Source organism: Psammomys obesus, unplaced genomic scaffold, assembly GCF_907164565.1.
Source record: "Psammomys obesus unplaced genomic scaffold, mPsaObe1.curated_primary_1811, whole genome shotgun sequence".
Classification (NCBI taxonomy): Eukaryota; Metazoa; Chordata; class Mammalia; order Rodentia; family Muridae; genus Psammomys; species Psammomys obesus.
The window spans coordinates 37430698-37445535 of record NW_026585644.1 but is presented as its reverse complement, the minus strand read 5'-3'; the positions used below and the strand labels follow the sequence as shown (position 1 = coordinate 37445535).

The following is a 14838-nucleotide window of genomic DNA, read 5'->3' as shown; positions in this document are numbered from 1 at the left end:
CTCGCCTGTCTGGGAAAGAAGACAGGAGCAGCTCTTACGCAGAAAAAGCTAGGTCTCTGCCGCAGGAACCAGCAGGAACCTTCAGAGGCATGCCATAAAGCAGCTTCCCCTGTTCTTATGTAATACATCTTTGCAGCTTAAACCTTTAATTAACCAGAGATGTCATCAAGAAAAGTTTGCCAAGGAAGAGGATGCCTGGTTTAATTAAAAAGATCTTTAATAGTTATTAAGGAAATCAATTTGGAATTCAGGCCTGGGAGCTGAGCTGGGTGAAGGAATCAGTGAGAGGAACCTTCCCATCTCTCTGGGTAATAGATTTTAACCCTGTGATCTGTACTGCTTCAAAATCTCCCAGCCTGGTGGTCCAGCACATGGAGAGAGATGCTTGTCACTCATCGTTTTTGAATCTGCAACTCAGATCCGAGAGGCAGCTCTGTCTTAATACAGGAGAATGCCAACCTTTCTGGAATGCAGTTATCCTGGCAATCAAAAGAAAAAGAAAACCTTTATAAATGGAAAAATCTCCTACCTCATAAGTACAAACGATTCCTTTTTCCCAAAGAAATGCATTATTTTTCCCCAAGGATTTCTGCTTAGTCTGTACATCAGGGTTCTTTTCCATTACCGTTTAAACTGGTCTTTCTCAGATCAGGCCAGAGAAGGGGATTTGGCTCTTTTGTGCACAAGAGAAATATTATTTTCACTTGTCTCATGAAAATGGTGACACAAAAGGTGAGGTAGCCAGGGGATGGGTGAAATAAATTGTCTGCCTAGAGAAAACTACAACAGGGAGATGATATTAATATCATTTTCTGATGAAACTCAGTTTTAAGTTCAAATGCTAAAAGCACTTTTCAAATAATCTATGTTTAATTAATATTTGTACTGCACTTAGTGAGTGAAATGGAAGACAGGTACAGAGCATGGCTCTGAAAATGATTTTTCTGTTGGGATGTAGCTAATTTTCAGTTGGATCAAGGTATGTCTAGCTAGGAGACATACTGTCATCCAACTGAGACACATGAGGAGGGACCAGGTCTTTAATGCTCAAACCTTTGTTCAAATTGGCAGCTTACATTTTCTGAGAGAGTGGCAGTGGAGGGAGTGGGGAGTCTATTTATATATATTCCTCAGAGCAAAGTGCTTAGAATCTGGGCTTGTAATATCTTTGTTGTTTAATGATTATCAGGAGACTTCTGGGTTTAGTGGCTTCCCCATCTCCACTCCCGGAAGTGTCTCAGTTCTTCTTGGCTTATCAAACCTAGGGAAGAATGTCCCTTAGGAGCAAATGTGTATTGAGGAGGGGTGGGGACTATGGCAGGGTAAAATATGGTATAGTTTGAGCTGGCCAGGAACACATTGTCTTGCTCTTAGTAGATGATGCAGATTTTCTGGGCTACAATTTCTTCAAGCACAAACTGAAGAGTGCTGAACTAAATGATCTCCAAGGTCCCTCATTGGACCCTATGATTGGCTCCCCTGATCCATTTTCCCCTTTGTCTCCAAGAAAGGAGGCAGTGTTCAGGAACACCTGCTTATGGGCTTGTGGCCACGTACAGTGTGCAAGCTGGCAAGCAGCAGGCTAGATCCAGATTATGTACCTGTTTCGTTTACTTGATCCGTTTTCCTTTCATTGAGGGGAGGGGTTTTGACTTAGCTACCCAGGAGTCTTCCTGATGGTGCATCACCATCTACACATCCCTCTCTCAATAATCCGGACAACCATGGCTACAGCTGATTTGTGTTCGTGGTGACCAGGTGTGGGAGAGCATTGCTGGACTTCCGCGAACCCCCCCCATTCCCTACTGCTGTTATCATTGTGCCACATACACCAATGTTCCCTACTGCTGTTTTCATTATGCCTACACCACTATTCCTTGCCACTGTTTCATCCATTCATGTTATCTTCTTGGCTTACATCGGCCTGTGGGCCAGAGGGAGAGGTAGTTGCATGATTAGTGTCTGGGGTCAAGAGTTCCTTGTCCTCTAAAGGAACCCTGATTCTTCCAGGGCTCTGTGAGCTACTATATAGGTGAAATATCTTCAGTTGAGAGCGGATGGGATCAGGAAAAGCGATGACGTCATGCAACGTGCCACACAAAGCCAGCTTGATTCATTCATATTGTCAACAATAGTCTCCTGTGACTGTTTAGAGTATCTCAAATGCAATAATATAAAAGCTTGAAGAGCAAAGACCCACATTTTAAGCAATCTTTCTTCTAGAAGCTTCACTAGAATTTCTCCCATTGGTCATCAAATATATTATGTATAATAGACCCTGAGAAAGGAAATTGTTGACAATTATGCCAGAAAAATTAGCAGAAGAAACCCAAGCAAACTGAGGCATGGGGTCATTTTCCTCAGCCTGCAACACCTGCTAGTGACTCCATATAAAATGTGCCTTGACCTCTGGTGGTTATCTTAAATTTTTGGCTACCCACTCTTAGGGCATACTTGGCACCTTTTTGTGGAAGTTTCTGGTAGATTGTAGAGGCCTATACAATTTAGTTACTTCTAAGATTTAGCTTTCTCATTCACTTTGACCTTAGGCTCATGTCTCCAAGCTGAGGCCTACCAAGAAAGATGCCCATTTTTGACTCTCTCCCTTTGATCTGTGGGATCCAGAGTGTGACAACTGTCATTGGGTTTTCCTGTTCTTCAGACTATTCTTTCAGAGTCCCCACTAGCTAATTTGGGTTAAAGATTTTTCTTTCTTTTTTTTTTTTTTTTATTAAGCTGAGTCACTCCTTCACACTAGCTAGAACATTGCATTTTTTATGCAAAACGTGGGGGAGGGGCTGCCATCATTGACGATCAAACCAGTTTCTACAACTAGCTAAGACCTATCATTGTAGCAGTAGTAAATTTTACGCTTGGCATTTGGATAAGGAACAAAGAATGTTTGGGGGCATTTCAAAATAATGAAAAAGCAGGCTTTTGAAATGCAAAAATCTAAATCCCTTTCAAAGAAGCAAATTATACAGTAGTGCCTAAGAAAATAAAAAGATGGAGGGAAGGGCTGAGGTAGCGGGAGCATAAAGTAAAATGGTTAATAGATAAAGATCCAAAGAGGTGACTGTTAGGTGCCTTCCCCCATAGGTAGTGCCACCCATGCACTCATCAGAGATGAGAGGGAAAGGCACCTGACTTTATTCCTTTGACAAAGATGTACTAACCTGGCAGAAAAGGTGGGCATGGGGGTTGCTAATAGCACATTCTCCTTCACCTCTCAGCCCAGATGATTCCATTTCTACTGCAGAAGAAAGTCCTGGTAGGAGACCCAGGACATGTGGTTTTCACAGGATCTATGGTGGCGAGAAGAAACAAGTACACAGAGGCAGAGGGGGCTGATGAATTATTTACAGCTAAAACTTGAACAGGGTCCACGGCAGGAGTTGGCTCAAAGGCTTGTGCCTCTAGGGCTGTGGAATAAAGACAGACATCTTTGAATCCTCTCTCTCTCTCTCTCTCTCTCTCTCTCTCTCTCTCTCCCTATTTCCCCTGCTAGGGAACCCTGCCAGAGCTCGAGCAGCATGCATGCCTCTCATCTTATTGTGCTACCATCTGCCCGGCCCCTGTTCACCTTTCCACCTGGTCTAGAATTGGTAAAGGCCTCCACAGAAAAGTGCCTAGCCCCAGTAGGTCAAGTTTTGTGAGGCCTGGCCTCAGGGGCATCTCCCAGGTGCTGACAGGTCTGGTAAGTGTGCAGATGGCAAGATAGGCACACAGCCACACGTCCAAGAAGAACATTCACGCACCTCCCCCCCACCCATGAACTCACGGTGGACAAGGAGAAGGGACTTGAAGCATCTGATCCAAAAGGAACAAAGGCTGCTGCCTGTGCAGTGAGCTGGAGGAGAGTGACAGGCGGACAGCTAAGGGAAACGAAAGCAAAGTGTGAAAACCCACAGCAAACGCTGCCAGAGAGCATATGCATTGGACTTCACGGCTTCCTCCCGCTTCCAGCTTACACTTGCTCCATATGCCATTTTACACAGCTTTCTGGGGCCATAATGGGTTTTATTCCATAGTTTTTATACTAACACGAATGACTCACATCTGCTCCAGTACCCAATTTGCTCTCTAATGTCTTCGCCTGTGAGGAAAGAACATCTACAGAAGGGGTGGCACAGAGAGTCCAAATCCAGGGACAAAGGGAAGGTTAGACCCTTAAATGCATCAACTGAGGACTTCTTTGCAAGAATGTCACACTACACAGGGGCAAATAGAAACCTAGAGAAATGAACTGGCTGAAGAATCATGACAAGGAGGTACATTTATTTAGGCTGAATGAGAGTCCTAATTCAGAGCAGACTTTTTATTTTTATTTTTCTTGCCAAAAGCTTTCTCTCCCTATGTTGCTTGTGATGAGAAAAAAAGTAGTTTTCGTTAGTCACCAATGATATAGTTAATCCCCCCTGTGGGATCAACAGAGCTCTGTGTTATTTAGGCGGATGTGTATGCATGAGCATTCTTGTGTGAGCGGATGCACACATCCATGTGGAGGCCAGAGGACAACCTTGGATGTTATTCCTCGGGTATCATCCATCTTGTGTTTTTGAGGCAGGGTCTCTCACTGGCCTGGAACTCCCCAAGCAGACAAGGTTAGCCAGTCAGTGCACCCCTAGGGACCTACCTGTCTCTGCTTCTTCAGCTCTGGGTATACAGGAGAACAGTTTCTTTTTAAAAATGAGTTCCAGGAATGGGGCTCAGAAGCTTGTCCTTGCACAGGCTGAGCCACGACCGCTCCCCCTAACCTGGTTATTAAACAGTTTTAAATATCTGTCCAAGCTTGGGGGCCTCTAGATACGTTGGCTATCAGGAGAGCTACAGTGCTGGGACCAGCATGGAGATGCATCTTCCGTAAGTTTGAAGACTCCAATTGTCATGGCGCTTACTGGCCTGGCAACCTAGACCAAAATGCCCTGTGGTTGGGTCAGTTAACGGCACTTAGCAAAGTTGGATTCTTTAGAAATCTTTCAAGGCCCCAGGGACTCTTCCCCATGTGAGGGGGAGATAAAAATAAAGGTTTGAGAGCAAGCTCTTTAAAAGAAAATCTCTAGTCTCCCCAGTATTACATAGCCCCCTGGGAAGTTGTTGCATCCCAGAGCCTTGGTTTCCCCGTTCGCCAAACAGTCCGAACGAAGCGCCTCGGCAGCAGGCAGTGTGGGGCTGCACCGTCTCAGGAGCTTGGCGGTGGTGTTGTGTAACTGTCTGCCATCTGTTACTCAGAGGCAGCATCACACACAAAGCGCTGAGCAATGGACTCCGGTGCTGCAGCTCCTGCCTGGAGCTCCTGGCACCTCCACAGCTTGCTTGGGGAGTTCCCTGTAGAGCTGACATAGAACACTCTGCAGGCCCAGGACTAGGGGGGTCTTGGGTGAGGCTCCTGGAAGAAATCCAGAGCTCAGAAAGCTGCAGGAGTGAGTGCTCTTGCCACTTCCGTCCCTCCCAGGACAGTTATTTATCCAGGCCTTTGCCTGTCTAAAGAGAGAGGACCCAACCTCTCAGAGGCTAGGGATTCAACAGAGACAAGGGTGGGAAGTCGGCAGGGGTCTGTGCCGTGCTCCAGGAGCTCCGCTGTATCTTGAAATGGGCTGGTGAGCCTTTTCTGGCTGTTCGATTTCCACAGCTGTTTCAAACCCCCATTTTTTTTTTTTTAACCTACATCCCTGCTCCAGGACTCCAGGGCCTTTGGGCAGGGCTGCAGTATGGCCGGAAAGACAAGGTACCAAATACTGAAGGCTTTGTGTGGGCTCCTCTGTTTCTGAGCACATCTTGAGGGCTCTCTGGCACTGGAGCAGGCATTCTGGATTGCTGACTGACACCTTAACTTAAACCTGCAGTCAGGTGTGGGCGCTGCCTGTTCCAAGCCTGTCAATGAGGATGGCAGGGAGCAGGCAGCTGTATTACTTGCTGTGTCATACTCACCTGGAGAAACTTGGAACCAGCATCCCTCCAACTAAAACAACGTCACTCCCGTGGCCACTGCTCCCCAGACTTCGCAAAAACTTTCACTTTTTCTCTCCGAACGCTCAGGCAATTCCGTGCTCACCTCCATTTTAAGATGAGGAATGGCCTAAAACTTAGGGAAGGGACAGGATGCAGCCGTGATTTGCCCTGATGGTGGGGCAGGCGAGGTTAGGAACCGCTCCTCCGTGCTCTAGAGAGATGGTTAGAATTCCAGCCTGCCTGAGGCCTATGTGGAAACTGGATTCAGAATTTTCCTGTCTCTCCAGCCAGGTGACTTTAGTCTATAACTGGAAGACGTATTTCTTAAAAGCAGTTGGGAAAGGGATTTTGAAAGACACTTGTACCAGCTGCCCCCACTTCCAGGCCATCTTTCCCAGGGCTCCCTGGAGCGGTGCTAACTTTAAAGACCCCTCTCCAGCAAGCCCTGATAATTTACAAGGAGAGAAAACTCCTCAGGGAGATAATTGTGCCTTAAGTTTTAAAAGGACATCTTTCCAGTCGAGTTTAGACAGGCTCGGTTTTCCATTAAGAAGAGAAAGTTGTCAGACACCTGCTCAAAAGCAAAGAAATACCCTGGGGAGATGGCTGAACTCGACCTTGGCCCTGAAATGGCCAAGCAGGTGAAGCTGGATTTGAGGCAGCATCTTGGTCAACCTCACTATCCCAGCGATGGGTCCAGGCTAGGGGCCCCTGGTGTGAGCACCACGCGCAGCGCCCCGGGCAAACAGGAACTCCTCCCAGCAAGTGTCTCACCTGGCGCGGGTTGGTCCTTAAGTATCAGCTTGCCATAGGTGTAGCCAGTATCTCCGTAACCCGTCCCCGCCCCACCCCGCCCCGCACAACCCCAGCCCAGGATGATTCCGGGGCTGCTTCCGAGGTCCCCCAACAGCTCCTCGGTCGGTCAGCGGGAGGCGGTAGCGCCCCCGCTCCGAGCCGGGTTCGCTTCCGCCCCGCTCTCCCTCGGAGTCAGTCTGTCTGTCGGGCCCGCCCTCCCTCCGCGCTCCCTCCTCCTCGTGTTTCTCCGGGGGTGCCCGGCACAGCCTCAGATTCCACCTACCCCGCTGCTCGAGTCAGTTTCCCTCGCGGCGGCCGAGGGCAACGGCAGCCGCGGCGCGCAGCAGCATCTCGGCGGCCACCGCGGCTCTCCGGCTGGATCGGGCGCCAGGCTAAGCTGCCCGTCGCCCCTGCCTAGCCGGGTCTGGAGTCTTCGGGGCTCCTTGCCACTCCGTCCTCGGCTGTGGCTTCTCTCTGAAGCGGGCGGGGCAGGATCCCGCCACCTAACATCGGGATCCCGGGAGCAGCGTTTCCCCTAGAGCGAGGCGCTCGGCGACTCGTGCCCCGCCGCCCCTGACCGCCGGGGGGTGCCCCAGGGACGCCTCGCCACCGAGAGGGGCGCACACAGAGGGGACCATGCGGCGCCTGACTCGCCGCCTGGCGCTACCCATCTTCGGGGTGCTCTGGATCACCGTGCTGCTCTTCTTCTGGGTCACCAAGAGGAAGTTAGAGGTGCCGCTGGGACCCGAAGTGCAGACCCCCAAGGTATGCGGTTTGGTGGCGCGCGGGGCGCCGGGCACTGGCCTGTGGGAGGGCGCGCGGTCCACACGCTGGGTTTGAAGGTTTCAAAGCAGGGGTCTGGATGCCGGGAGCAGGTAACAAGCTCGGGATGCGGCCATGGGGAGGTGCTTGAAGAATTTAAGAAGCTTGGGGCGTCTCCAGATCCTTGGCGTGTGTAAGTGGCAGTGGGCGTGGGCGGTGGGTGCGCGCTCGCAGGCAGAGCCCGGCTCCCAACTTAACCAGCTGTCCGGTGGCTGAGGGGGTGCTGCGGACTAGCCAGGCTGGAACTGGCGGTCGGTGGGTGCCGCTGGAGGGTCACTGGAGGCTGGCTGGCTGGGCGATGCTGGCACCCGTGAGAAGTCGGGTGGATGTGCGCGGAGCTCCTTCCCTCTGCTGCCAGGCCCCAGAGGAGGAGGCTGATGACCCGGGTGTGCTGCGCACATTAGCGAGCTCCCAGAGGGTGCCTTCCCTGCCCACCTGACCTGGCCTGGTGCCATCGGGCTCTGTCAACTGTTCCCTAGCCCATTCGCTGCGTTGAAAGTTGAATGCGCTCAGAACACTACGGGGGAGAGCCCATAAGAACAGACACCATCCTACTGGCAGGGAGTTGGGGAAATGGGAATCCAAGTGGCTTTTCCAACTCTTGTCCAGTCAGTGCAGCCCAGAGGAGAGGAAGGTTCCCCCTGCTGGCTCTCTCTTGAGATTCGGAGCCCTTAGCCTTCTTTTCCACAGTCTGGAACAGGAGAAACAGAGCGAGGCCTCCGGGGGATTTGCTGGCAGCTAAACAACCTTTAAGAGTCCAGGGCAGTCCCTAGGAGTGGAAGAAAGCCTTGCAGGAGCCCGTGGTGGGAAAGCAGAAGACCTAGGAACATCGCTGTGTTGAGTGAGAGCAGATCTCATCGCTAAGTACAGTAGGGAGGGCCTACTGTGTGCCGAGTGCATGTGCATAGTGGGTGCTTACTTCATAAGCAGTTGTTGGATATTGTTTTTATTTCATAGTTATAAGGGGAGACAGGTCGAGGGTCTATAAGCAACTCGCCTTAGACCGTTCTGGATTTGAACTCAAACCTCCACAGAGTTTTCCCACTTGGATCCCTATAGACTCTTCATTTAACCATGTACACTGGCGCTTGTGTGTTGGAATCTTGGCAGTGCTAGTTGATCAACATAAGCATTTAGTTAGCGCCCATGGAGCCAGGCTATGCGCTCGATGCCATGGGCTGCAAAGATTCAGGGTTTGCTCCTAGATGGAGGGTAGATTTCCTCATCTGTAGTCCAGGACGAACAGGATCCACAGCCAAGTGGGCTCACTGCACTGGGTGTCATTTGAGCCTGGGGCTTCCTGGAGGGAGACCCAGCAGCTGAGCTAAGAAGGATGGACTGGTGGCCAGCAGGCAGAGGGTATCCCAAGTGGAGAATAAGTCAGGTTTGAAGGGACAAGACTGTATGAAGAAGCCTGTGGAGGTCAGGGGAGTGAGACGGGGGCAGCGTGAACAGGTCTAGTCCGGAAGGACCGTGGACAGTGGAGATGGTTAGGCAGGGAAATGATGAAGTCGATTGGCATGTCCATCAGGCTGCCTTTGTAGTACAGAATCTATTTTCTCACTGACGCAGACCCTGGCCATGGATCTGTACGGTTTTTTCTTCTTTTTCCCTAGGTGGTTCTGCTCTGTGTGATGCGGTTAATGATGCCTGCAGGGACATGAACTTTCTCTGTTTTGTACTGAATCTCATTATCTTAAGCTGACTTATTCTTAGTTTTGCCCCAGGGATCTGGGACAAGAGCTCTTCTTCCTTTGGGGCACACATTGTCTTACTCCTATCCCACCTCTTATCCTGGTCTGTACTCAACACATTGTGACAGCAGGCAGCTAGGTACCAGGCACAGTGCTGGGTTTGGGTACTGCTCTGAGGGGTCTGTCCTGTCCATTTTGTGTTCGAGTGGGCTAAGCTCTGGGAAGTTCCCTGCTGATGTAGAATCATAAGCAGATGGGTACTCTGATGTGGGGAGTCTGTCCAAAAGCCTGCTCTTCGTCTGAACATTTTACTCGCTCCTTATTGTGCATATCCTTCTGGAGAATCAATTATTCTATAGGTCTTGAAATCAGGACACATTTTATTACTAGGTGTACCATTTCCCTCTTTTTGGTTAGTGTTTTTCTACATCCCATTTTCACTTGTATTTGTCTGCATATATGTCTTGTGTACATTTTTGTATATGTTTATGGATGAACACCCGTTTAGATCTTAGTGTGTGTGTGAGCCTTCATTAGGGTTACTATAGCTATGATGAAACATCATGACCAAAATAAAGTTGGGGAGGAAAGGGTTTGTTTAGCTTCTACTTCCAGATCACTGTTCATCACTGAAGGAAGTCAGGACAGGAACTCAATCAGGAGACAGAAGCAGATGCAAAGGCCATGGAGGGGTGCTGCTTACTGTCTTGCTCCTTATGGTTTGCTCAGCCTACTTTCTTATAGAACTATAGAACCCAGGACCACCAGCCCAGGGATGGAACCACCCACAATGGGCTGGACCCTCATCCACCAATCGCTAATTAAGAAAATGTCCCACAGGCTTGTCTGAAGTCCAGTTTTATGGAGGCATTTTCTCAGTTGAAGTTCCCTCCTCTCAAATGATTTTAGTTTGTGTCAAGCTGACATAAAACTCTCCTTCACAGTGTGTATCTCAGGAAAGATGAAACTGCATCACTTTTATTTCCATGATTGGTATGAACAGAAACTTTGTACGACCTGCCTAAAGGTACACAGTATTCCCTCCAACTGGACTGCATGTTAGAATCACCTGGAGAGCTTGGTTGGCATAGAGATTCTTGGGTTTATTATGGAGATTATAATTCTGTGGGTTTGGGAGAAGGTCTTAGAATTAGTGTTTCCACAGTTGTGTCATGTGACTATACAACAGCCTTTGAATAGATGGAAAATAGAGGAAGAATGCCTTTGAGAAACAGATGGAGAATGCCACGTCTGTTGTTTTGTTGCCTGTGTGAACATGGCCAAACGAGTCACCTTCTCTGTGAGTGTGATCATTCTTAAGCTGGTGTGGACCTTTACACACCTGAAGTAGTAATCCCTCATGCAGCGCTTTACCAACCCACAGACTCCATTTCACATATTAGCTAATTTAATTTTCCCAGCAGGCAGCAAGAGAGATAATAGTTTTTTGGGTTTTTTTTTTTTTGTTTTTTTTCAGATGAGATTAAGTGATATTTGGGCCATGATAAAGGTTGTTCAAGGGCAGTATCAGGACAAGAATAGGATGGGAGAGTGTTCTGGGGAGCACTCTCCTCACCTTTCTTCCTTGCTGTTACGTTGGAACTATCGCCTAAGTCTCCATGTGTGGGTGACTCAGCAAGGGTAGAGGTGCGTAGAGTGTGAGCTCATCAACTACTTTCTAGAACAGCGGTTCTCAACCTGTGGGTCTTCACCCCGCCCCCCCCCCCGGAGTAGCATATCAGATATTAACATTATGATTCATAACAGTAGCAAAATGACAGTTATGAAGTAGCAAGGAAACGTTTTTATGGTTGGGCATCACCACCACATGAGGAACTGTATTGAAGGGTCACAGTACTGGGGAGGTTGAGAACCACCACTGTAGAGTTTCTTCACTTGTGGAGAGTTCCAAGTGTGCGTGTGTGTGCAAGCATGTGTGTGAGTGCAGGCACATGTGTGCCATGGCGTGCATGTGGAAGACAGCAGACAGTGGTAGATGTGGGCCTCACCTTCCGCCATGTTTAAGACTGGGTCTCCTTTGCTGTTTTCCTGCTCTAACTGTGGCAGGATCTCAGGACCTTCATCTGTCTCTGCTTTTCTTCTTGATGTAGGAACCCTGGGATTTCAGACATGGGCTGTCTGTTGGGTCCTGCATTTATGTGGGTTTTAGGAATTTGAACTAAAGTCCTTGTGCTTTCAAGGCAAGTGCTTTATTCACTGAGCCATATCCTTACTCTGAGGTTGTTTTCTTGACAGGAAGAACACACCAAGTTGGCACATTGGTCTACCACGAGGGAAAGCTCAGGTTCTGAATGAGTTCAGTCCACTAGCCATTTGTAGGAAACAGTCTTGCAACCATGGTGGAAGCCTCTTCCTGGATATGCAGAAACCTTGGGGGAAACGTTCTTCTTGTTGAGGCTTCTTTCCAGGGTAGGGGTGGAATGGTATCTTTCCTACTTATCATAAAGTTGTGGTCCACACCCCTATAGCAAAGACAAGTTAATGAGAGAAAAGTAAAACAAAAGTCAACTGATTGTAGTTTTACATGCCACAGAAGCCTTCAGACTGAAGACCCAAAGGCCTGGTGTGTCCTGCTGAAGAATGGATAGCTGTAGAGAACATACCACTGGGGGAAAAGGTGCAATCCAATGCTGGTAAAGGGAGCAGGGAAGCAGCAAGACCTGTCTGTTTAGAGCAGTGGATCCCAACCTTCCTAATGCTGTGATCCTTTAATACAGTTCCTTACGTTATGGTGACCCCTAACCATAAAATTATGTTTGTTGCTACTTCATAGCTATTATGCTACTGTTATGAATCACAATGTAAATATCTGCTGTGTAGGCTATATATGCTGTGAAAAGAGTCAGTCACTTCCCCATAGGGGGGTCATGACCCACAGAATGCTGATTTAGATCCTTTGAACTTATCTGAGCTGCATTCTTTTCCTCCTGGGTGTGGATGAGTCCCTTTATGGACTGAAGGACTTAGATCTACTATCAGACAAGGGAGGCCAGAGAATGTGTTAGATTAATCTTTGGAAGCTTTATGGCTTGCTTTGGGTAAAGGAGTCCTGGTATCATGTGGCTTGTCCTAGGGAGGAGAGATTTCAGATTCTTTGCCTTGCCCTTGGCAGAGAATGAGGACCAGGAGACAGGAGGAAATGCTTATGAAGAGACTTTGCATCTGAGACCTTCACTTTGGGGTATTCTTTAAATGCTCCAATACCAGCATGGAGATGGGGATCAGCTTATTTCTAAGTTGAGAACAGTGGCCTTCCTTCCTACCCATCTTCAGGGGAGTTGAGAATGGTGTACCTCTGGGAGGGGGCTCCTAGGCTGGAGGCTGTACCACCGTTAGTTTCTGGTCATAGGCTGTCAGGTCCTTGCCCTCCTTCCCTCACTGCGCTATGAAAAGTCCCCATCCTCCTAGGGATGATGTCTTCACAGCAGGCCTGATATAACCCTCTGCTCAGTGCGTCACTGACTGAGTGATGTGGACAAGGACAAGATGTGCTGCGGCTCTGGTTAAATAGAGTAATTGGATCTTTTTTCTCAGTTTCGTGAAGGGATGGTTCTAGGAACTGAGTTGATAACTCAGTAAAGCGCTTGCCTGCTTGCTGCTCAAGCATGAGGACCTGAGTTCTGTGCCCAGCACCCACACCAAAGTCAGGCACGGTAGTGCGCTCTTGCAATCCCAGCTCTGCTGAGGCAGGGGCAGGCTTTCCAACTGAAACCGTGACTTCTAGGCCAGTGAAAGACCTTGTCTGCAGGAGCAAGGTTGGGGTTAGAGAGTTGGTTCTCTCGGGGAAGTGCTTGCTGCATAAGACCTGACTTTGGCTCATTAGCATTTACCTAAGGGGGTGGGGGGGCAGTTGTGGCAGTGTGCATCTGTAATCCTAGGTCTGAGACAGGCGGAGACAGGCGGAGAGTTGGAGCTCACAGGCGGGGCAGTCTAGCCAAGTTGCTGAGCTCAGGCTTCAGTAATGGAGCCCACTGCAAGAACTGAGGTGGGGAGTGGTTGAGGGAGACACCTCTTTTGACCTCCACATGCACACACATACACATGTTCACATGCACACACCCATATAAATGTGTACATCGCATGCGCGTGCGCACACACGCACACACACACACACACACACACACGCACACCTCTTAAAAACAAAAACCAAAAACAGAATACCAGAGAAGGTGGCTACAGCTTCTGAGGAGTGGCTCCTGAGGTGGATCTAGCTCTCTGCCCTCACGCACACAAGTGCACATGAACACACATGCACACTTAAGAAGGGCTGGCTCTATTCACAAGTAAAGCTTTCTTTTTTCTCAAGTAATGATTTCTGTTTGTTTGTTTTCATAACAGGGCTTTTCTGTGTGGCCTTGGCTATCCTGGACTCACTTTGTAGACCAGGCTGGCCTCGAACTCACATTGATCTGCCTGCCTCCGTGTCGTCCCTGAGTGTTGGGATTAGGTCGTGCGGCACAGCGCCCACCTGGAAAGGTTTCTTTAAACCTGACTTTTTCATGTTGATTTGATTTTAATACTGGCTCACTACCCCCAAATTATTCATCAAATCTCTAATTTCTAATTGAAAACCACGTGGCAAGTTTGGTGTTTTATTCAAGCTGTCTTTTAGAGGTAAATACCATATCACTTACAAAGACCTGCAAAGGGCACGTTTAGCTCTCCTCTCTCTTGTCATTTGTTTGCCATTTGGAAAATTATATAATAACTGACAGATTTTTTTTTTAAAGGAACAAATTTATTTTGTCTCTTATTTCCAAGAAACTAAATTTAGTCTAAAGGCTTAGTAAAAGCAAGAGCTTCAGGCCACAGGGTAATTTTTGAGGGAAGTATTAGGAATGTAAAGTCTCTGAGTGAAGTGCCTCCAGCCTATGTAAATGTCTTTGAATGTGCTAGAAACACAGCAAATGCTATTAGAACATAGCTTGCTTTTTTTGTTGTATTTGCATACCACCAGCACTTTAAACTATATAACACTGTTGTTCTTTTTTCCATTTAGTGGTTAACTTCTCCAATTAAAAAAGTTCTGAATTTTACAGAAGGGCACTATTAATCTAGTGACACTTGGTGTATGCACATAGGATTCTGTCCAGGGGATTTGGCCCTGACATCACCAGAGGCAGTCTGTCGTCACGTGCAGGTCTGTCCGCTCATTTGCTCTGCGGGTACCCATGCAAGGTGTGGACCAACTTTCCCTCTGAGGCTCTCCCTGGAGCAGGGTATTAGGATGCTATAAACAGGTAGCCTGGAGAACTGCTTGCTCCCACAGCTTGCAAAAAAATGCAAGGAGGATGGAATCATAGGAAATAGCTTGTCTTTACTTCCTAGAATAAGCTTTTAGATTTTTGAATATGTATTTTTAATGTATTTAAAATGCTTAACCCCTGAGCTATCATTTCATCACCTCTGTGGGAAATTTGCCCTGGCTCATTTTTGGCCCACTCTGAATTGATCCATGATCCAGAGACTTTTGGAAAACCCAGTTGTCTAGTCCTCAGAACCAGGGGTCTGTCTATGCTCTGATTCCCTTTTCTTCCCTGGCAGGAAGCTCCAT

At 48.3% G+C, this 14838-nt stretch overlaps 1 long non-coding RNA gene across 2 annotated transcripts; it reads right to left on the bottom strand.

Moving 5' to 3' along the window:
• Nucleotides 1-200: 200 nt before the first annotated feature.
• On the bottom strand, nt 201-7506 carry LOC129691348 (uncharacterized). Of its 2 annotated transcripts, none has more exons than XR_008722451.1 (5): nt 7031-7506; nt 5932-6085; nt 3782-3875; nt 3177-3422; nt 201-479 (listed from the first exon to the last, which is right to left on the bottom strand). It is a non-coding gene; the product is annotated as an uncharacterized LOC129691348 (long non-coding RNA). The 2 variants fall into 2 exon arrangements; XR_008722450.1 differs by having other exon boundaries at nt 3177-3305.
• Nucleotides 7507-14838: the final 7332 nt, after the last annotated feature.